At 43.8% G+C, this 6,885-nt stretch overlaps 1 pseudogene; it reads right to left on the minus strand.

Annotated features, from left to right (window-relative positions):
• Positions 1-3,309: 3,309 nt before the first annotated feature.
• LOC129692386 (isocitrate dehydrogenase [NADP] cytoplasmic-like) lies at positions 3,310-4,507 on the minus strand (annotated as a pseudogene).
• Positions 4,508-6,885: the final 2,378 nt, after the last annotated feature.

Raw genomic sequence — 6,885 nt, forward strand, 5'->3', positions numbered from 1 at the left:
CCCCCCCCCCCCGTCTGTCTCTCCACCCACCCGACCCCCCCTTCTCTGAGGCAAATAGGGCCTGTTTCCTGCCGAGCTGAGGGAGCGCAATGGTGCAGGCTGGGATCTCTTGCAAGTTTTCCGCTGTGGGGTGCCGCAACAGCTGTGACCCTTTCTTGATTTTGATGTAGACTTCAAGGGCGCCGTCCCCAGCAGGGGAACATTTTTACCTCAGGAGCCTATTCACTTTGGTAGCCTTGGCAGGGAAAGTTCCAGAAGCTTTGATTACACAAATACCTCTGCTAGGTACAGGCCCGGTCTTGGCAACCTGGGGAGAGAGAATGTGCACGTAGGCTGATTAAACTAAACGACCTGTTTCCTTTACTGGGGCTGGGGGCTGGGGGTCTTCAGCTTGGAAATGATGTTTTTCCTTAGCTGCGTTGCCTGGAGACTTGGAGGGTTTAATTAGGGCTGGGGAGGGTTTCTTTCTTTTTTCTTTTTTTTTTTCTTTTTGGCTTCTACAGCTGCCTTGCTCTCCCTCAAGGTTGCAGAGTGAAAAAGTGTGTGTGTGTGTGTGTGTGTGTGTGTGTGTGTGTGTGAGAGAGAGAGAGAGAGAGAGAGAGAGAGAGAGAGAGAGAGACCAGGGCCTAGCCCAAAGTGTCTGTAAGTGGACTCCATACTGAGACACACAGGGTCCCTTTGACTTCCCTTGATTTCGCTTAGTAACTTAACCTTCTAAAACCACAGTGAGACTCGGTGGTTTCTGTGTCACATCCTGGAATCGGGACAACTCAGTGGAAGCGGTGGCTGTAACTTTCCTCTTTCCATCTAGGGCTGTGCTTTGGAAACTTGTCTAAACATTCCCAAGCAACTTGCAGAAAGGACTGCCCTGGGCCAGTGTCCCCCTGACTGAGAGTTCCGAGGAAGAAGCAGGAAAGCTTAGGTGCTCGCTGCATTCAGCTAGGGGAAAGCAGCCAATAACATAAAACCGTAGTTTTAATTCTTCACTGATATCAGTATTAATCCTCAGCATTTGGGAGGCTGGAGAGGAAATTTTCTTGCTCGCTTTTCTGCAGCACTAATATGCTTATAAGTGCTTATTTTTCAATAGTGTTCTGGTCATAAAAGGGTCAAGCACGTAAGTTTAAAAACTCCTCATGCTTAAAGCCAGGTTTTCTAGCCACGGTCAGGGAAGACTTTTGGCAGGTCTGGCGGGTCTATCTCCTGTGTGAGCAGCCTGGGCAGACAGATGGATTAGTCAGCCCCAGAGGTGCTGTTCCTTACAGGGGCGCTGTCAGGGGGAGTGTTTCCCCTCTTCCCTAGCTGCTGATTTGCTGTCATTCTTAGCTGTTCTTTAACTTGTGGATACATAGTTCCAGTCTCTACCTTCACATTCACAGCATTTCCCTGTGTGTCACTAGGTCCATTTGTACAAAAATTTCACTGATCCGGGGTTAAGGCACACTCCAAATAAACTGAGTCTAAAGGATCACCCTAAAGGCTGTTCTCTGAATGACAACACATTCAGAAATATTTTGGATTACTCTGCATCACTTGGAGTGAGAAACATCAGCCTCAATATCAGGTAAAGCACAGCTCTGTGTACTTGGTGCTATGGTAGAACTCAGGAGATAATTTTTTTTTTTTAAGATTTCTTTTCTTTTTGTTCTTTTTTTTTTTTTTTGGTGGTGGTGGTGTTTTGTTTTGTTTTGTTTTGTTTTGTTTTGTTTTGTTTTGTTTTTCAAGACAGGGTTTTTCTTTGTAGCCTTAGCTGTCCTGGACTCATCTTGTAGACCAGGCTGGCCTCGAACTCACAGGGATCTGCCTGCCTCTGCCTCCCTGAGTGCTGGGATCACAGGCGTGCACCACCACGCCTGGTTTAAGATTATTGCATGTGTTAAATTAGGATTGATGGAGGCTACGTGGAAGTAAAAGAAAGACAGACCTCTCCAGAAGCAGAATTTCCCATTTAATCAGAACAGCCATGGCCTCTCCACAAAAGTGGAGCCTATGCCCATATGGCAATCAGTGCTTGGGGGTTTTAGTGGACAGAAAAGGAGAAACATAGAGGAGGAAAGATTCTCCTGCGGTCTCAAAGTGGTAGATACTACTCTCAAAGAAACTTGTCATTCCCCTTATCAGAGACATCAGGAACCTCGCAGCCCACAGGTATCATCCTAAAAGTCAGCCTTCCTGTCCGGGGCTTCTCAGTCAGCCTGAGGTTTTTAAGTCATTAACTCTTCATCATGTATATGAGTGTTTGCCGTGTGTATGTATGTGCGCCCATGTGCAGTGCCCTTGGAGGCCAGAAGAAGGTGTCAGACCCCCTAGAACTTCAGTCAGAGACAATTAGGGATCACCCTATGAGCCCTGGGAAGCAATTCTGGGTCCTCTGTAAGAGCGTCAAGTGATCTTACCCGCTGAGCCTCGGGAAGAAATGTTAAAAGAAAACAAACAAACAAAAAGAAATGGTATGATACATGACTTTAATTGCTATTTTTTTGAAGTCATTAGTACTTGATTTTAATTAAAATTAACAGTTTGGAATAGTGTTTAGCATCAACTTCTGAAAGTCACATTTCTATAAAAGAGATGCAACAGGCCAGCAGAATCCAAAACATGCAGCTCCCATTATTGCCCACGGATGAAGTGTGCTGTCTGGGGAATAGGACAGGGCCCAGGAGGAGGAGAAATCAAAGAGGATAAACCTCCGCTCTGTATTTATGCCAGATCTGAAATTCTCCAGTGGCCTTAAAATATATCAGTGTATTGGACACGTAGAAGCCATCTCCAAAGATGGCTGCCATGAATTTTAACTACATGCATCTTACGTGTTCCAGTCCTATGTGACATCACTATACAGCTCTCCACACACGGCTCAACACCTGCACACGAAAGCCCCTGTTGCTCATACTCCCCGACAACAGTGGAAGCGAGTTTCTTTTTCACCCTTATAGGAAACCATACTGTAGCTACTGTTTACCCGTGGGGAACTTCTGATTTTAGCCATTTGTGTTAGAATAGGGGAAAAGTGACAGATAATGCCAATGGGTACTAACGTAACTCCTAGCTACCGCACAATTAAAAAAAAAATACAATTAAGAATAAAAAAAACAAAACAAAATTTAAAAACTCCCCTGCCATATTCGCTAAGGTGGCAATAACTGTGTGAAAAAGAAAAAGGCTATAAACATATAGGAAAGATCAACTTTGTCTTCTAAACAAATTACAAAGTAATTTTTGTTTTATCCTTGGTGGGTGTTATTTTTAAAATATGTAAACCTGTGGACCTGGTTACCACTAAGACTTGTCCTAAGCCCAGTCTTGACCTTAAAGCTTGGCCTGAGCAGGTTTGGCCTTCAAGTTTTCTCCAGGTTTGTCCATGAACTCAGATGTATTCAAGCAGCCGGAATGCTGTACACGGGGTAACCTTTAATGCAAGCAGCCAAGTCCTTAGCCGTAAAGCCAGCCGCAACGGTCTCAATGCAGACTTCCTGCAGAGCCTTTGCAAGGAACCTGAGCTCAGCATTGTTATCAAGCTTGGGCTAAGCCTCAAGGCCAGGTGAAAATGAAAGCAGTGGGGCTGGCGGATGTCTCCTGCTCTTTCTGGTACATGTGGTAGAGACGTGTGACAATGCCATGGGCAGCCTCTGCTTCGACCGTCTTCCATCCGGACAAATCGGCACCCTGGTCACCACGCCAGGGAGCCATAACCTTGGGCAACGGAGTCTGACTGTACATCACCATCATAGGTTTTGCAGGCCCAGATGAAGCCTCCCTCTGATTTCATCCTGGGCCACCATGTCACCAATGAGCCTGCGCTCGTCCCAGATCTTCTGAGCTTCAAGCTGGGATTTGTACTGCCTGAAAGATGTCTTTGAAGCATTTGCCATGCTTCCGCATAATCGTGTTTTTGATGCTGAGGTACAAAGGCCAGCCCCTTGACCAGCCATTTGGAAGGAACGGTGTGTGAAGTCTTCAATTGACTCGTCCCGGTTGTACATGCCCATGGCCACCCCACCACCTTCAAAGCTGCACCATGTATGTCAGCTTTTGACGTCCATCTTGTGGTGTGTAGGTTACCTCTACTTTTCCAGGCCCAGGAACAACAAAAGCAGTTGCTCAGTGATGACCAATGAGGATGGGTTTCACCCAGCCTGACACCAGCAGGGGATGTTTTGACAGACCATAGCCTCCCTGGAGACAGTGTCACCCAGAATGTTTCTGATGGTGCCATTTGGTGATTTCCACATTTGTTTCAGCTTGAACTCCTCCTTTCATCGGGGGTGACAGTAGCACACTTGACACCAACTTTGTATTTCTTTCTAGTCTCTGCAGTGTCCTTGGTGACCTGGTCCCTGGTGGAGTCAGGATTCTCCACGCCTAAGTCAGAATGATGCAGACAAGTTCCACATAGGGAAGAAGAGTTTTTCTTTCATCAATTCCCAAATGATTCGTGTCATTTCGTCTCCACCACAGAACCTCCATGGATTTTTCTGGATATTTGTACTTCAATAACCTGGCTCATGCCTACGCACACACAAGCTGTCCCGACCCAGCCCCAGCTGGCTCAGCATCCACCACAACCTCTGCACAGACCAATTACTATGTTTTTTAAAACATATAAGTACATGGAAGCAAGAAAAAGAATGGCGGTTAGCAGAGGATATGTGGAGGCAGAAGAAGTGGAGAGACACAGGTCAAAGGTTACAAATTTCCAGTATATAAGAGAAGCCTAAAGAGCTAATGCATTCTATCAAAATTATGCTTAAAATAACATTGTATTATATACCAGAAATTTACTAAGGGAGTAGAGTTCCCATGTTCTCCCTACTCTGTGCATGGATGAACACACACAGAAGCACACACATAATTTTTTTTAATTAACAAAAAACTCATTTAAAGAAGTGCACATTAGAACATCATGCTATATGCATTTAATATATTCAACAAAAAGAAACCACGACCTATGGACTATTGAATATGCTAATAGAGTGCATACACATCCTCACATGCCGTCTCCTTTATGTAATCTGTAAGAGACCTGATTTACATATTTGGATCCACCAGCCTAATTCTTCATTCCTCTGCATAATTCTCTTAGATCACTATTGGGCTGCCCCGCCCCACCCCCCTTCAATTTATTTGTGAGAACAAAGTCAAAGTGTTCTTTTCCAGTAAGATTCTTGCAAGAAAGCCTGAGACCTCTCTTCTACCCCTGGACCCCACATAAGGGAAGGAGAGGAACAACATTTGAAAGTTTTCCTCTGACCTCTACATATACAGTGTGGCTCTCTCTCTCTCTCTCTCTCTCTCTCTCTCTCACACACACACACACACACACAAACACACACATACCATGCATGCATGCACCCACACACAAAATGAATGAAACCCTTCACATACATTTTCTTGATGGAGTATCCTTCCATTTTAGTTACCTCACTAGACTGAACCAAATCATCATATGCACAAGGATTTTCTTCCCTGTCTTGTTTACAGCCTAATCTTAAAACACCAAACCAGGTCTAGTATGTAGAAAAGAGTCACAAAAATATTTATGTAATAAATTCCATTTTGCCCTAGATATTCTCAAGATAAGCCAGTTGCTCAATAATGAGAGTTTTTGGCCCAAACAGGTGCTTAAAATTCCTCACCTGGAAAGCTGAGCTTGGTGTCTCTCTTTCCCTCTCCCCTGTGAAGACAACCCTAGATGGACTCAGGACACTGGAGCTAGTGCCCATATCTCCTTAGCTTATGCAGATGATCCTAAAGGCAGAAGATCCATAAAATTATGAAGGGAAATGGAAACACTTCCTTCTTTTTTTTTTTCCATAGCAATCAGGCTGTAGTGATAAAGCTAGCAAGTCCTGTGAAGATTCTAATAAAAATGAACAGAGCAAGGGTCTTTTACTGGAGTTTTGGCTCCAGTAAAACATGCAACGGTCTCCTCAGACTTTTTTTCTTTTCAATGATGCTTTTCCTTGGGGCCCAGCGTATACGAGGATTGGAAGTTTTAAGCTGCAGCTGTTGTTCCTTCGTCTGGAAAACAACATGGTTGAACTAAGTGTTCTCTAAAGGCAAATCTAAAACACTCTGATCTTATTCTAGAATTCTGTGTCAAAGTTGCTCACTAGAGCTTCTGGCTGTCAGAAAATACATTTCTCTTGAGGAAGTCAATCCTTTATTTAAGGGTTTAAAATATATACAAACACCTTTATGTATGTGTCAGGGAATCCAGTGAAGAACACTGCGGAGATAAGCTCCACCAACTGTCCCAAGCTCAACAGTTAATGCTCAGCTCAACATCAAGCCACAAAGCAGTCAAGAAACTGAAACCTTTAGAATTTGGAGCTTTGCAGAAAAGCAAAAATGAAGGAACATCTTCCTGTGTGGAAAGAATTAAGATCCCTACAAGTCAAAATAAATAAATAGTAAGGTGGTTCTATATTTTGTATTATTATTTAGACAGTATTAACTCCTTTCTCCTCCTACCTTAGCTTTCATTGGTGTTGGGTCTGACGATGCAAGTTACATTGGCCAAGGAAGTGTTTTGGGATGTGACACTTCTCATATAGGTTAAGTTGGTTTTGCTTTAAGTTTGTACACTGATTATCTCCCTTGAGACACCACCTGGGTAGCTCTTGTCTCTGTAGCTTGGACTCAAAAATAAGAGCAACAACAACAAACATATATAATATCAGATTTGTACTTTAAATAAGTATGAGCACAGGAGAGATCAACGAAACTCAGTGAAATTACAGGAGGCATTCACGTCTTTGCGTATGAGAATACATGCTGTTAATGTTGTTCTCAGTCACAATAGCACTGCATTACTGTGGGAGAAAGGCTGACTATACAGAATGCACCATGGTGGTTTATGTACCCTTAGCATGACAGCTAAGG

This window comes from Psammomys obesus, unplaced genomic scaffold (assembly GCF_907164565.1).
Source record: "Psammomys obesus unplaced genomic scaffold, mPsaObe1.curated_primary_1811, whole genome shotgun sequence".
Lineage (NCBI taxonomy): Eukaryota > Metazoa > Chordata > Mammalia > Rodentia > Muridae > Psammomys > Psammomys obesus.